Source organism: Stylophora pistillata, chromosome 10 (assembly GCF_964205215.1).
Source record: "Stylophora pistillata chromosome 10, jaStyPist1.2, whole genome shotgun sequence".
NCBI classification, from domain to species: Eukaryota; Metazoa; Cnidaria; class Anthozoa; order Scleractinia; family Pocilloporidae; genus Stylophora; species Stylophora pistillata.
This window is the reverse complement of record NC_142528.1, coordinates 13,443,466-13,444,547: the sequence shown is the minus strand read 5'-3', so window position 1 is coordinate 13,444,547 and position 1,082 is coordinate 13,443,466.

Genomic DNA, 1,082 nt, shown 5'->3' with positions numbered 1-1,082 from the left:
ATGGAATTTTCCATGTACATGTAATACTCGCGTACACAAAACAGTATCGAACATTCTTAATCAAAACAGGTACATAAAAATATTAATGTAATACTCATTTAAACGTAAAAAAAAAAAAAAAAACAATTTCAAACGTTCTTGGCCAAAAAGGGTACATAGAAATTTCCATGTAATACTCATTCACGTATACAAACAGTATCAATCATTCTGAGCCAATTTAAACAGGTACAAGGAAATTTCCATGAAATACTTTTACGATTTCATTGTGCCGGATAGTGCCTCACCAAAATGATCCATGGAAATTTCCATGTAACACTTATTATCCACTTATACAAACAGTATCAAACAGTCCTGACCAAAGCGGGTACATGGAAATATCCATGTAATACTCTTTCAAACGCAAAAAAATATAATAATTTTAAACTTTCTTAGCCCAAAAGGGGTGCATGGAATTCTATAAGTAATACTGACTTATTTGCTAAAAATTTAGTGTCCGAAATACCTTTTCAAAACAGGTTTATGGAAATTTTCATATTATACTCATTCAAATATTCAAAATAGTATCTGATTCGTGTCAAAAGTAGGTCCATGGAAATTTCCATTTCATACCCAATCACGCGTATACGAAGTAATTACAAACATTTTAGGCTACGCTGGGTCCATACTCAATTGTTATTCACGTGTGTTCTTTGATAAAAGTGTCTCAATAGGATAATGGTTTTTACAGCTAACGGCAAATTTCTTTCCGTCGCGTTCAAATGAAAAAAAAAAAACTCGCGCTAGACTTTTTTTGAAGAGAAACGGTAAAAAATTTTCAATCTTTTTGGCTTACGGCAAAATTTGTTTGCTTTTTAACGGCTAACGGTTAACCTCATTGAAATGACTCTTGATCTGTTCGAAACTTTCACTCAAACAATTTTTCCGGCGAAGGGATCATAAATCTACATTCAGTACGATTGCGTGCAAAGCAATTTCTCTACTCGTCGTTATCTTTACACCCTGATCCCTCGCATGCTGAACGGCTCAGTGTGACAGCTTCTTTCCTAATAATAAACCAAGCGTAGGTGTAATTCCAACTCGTT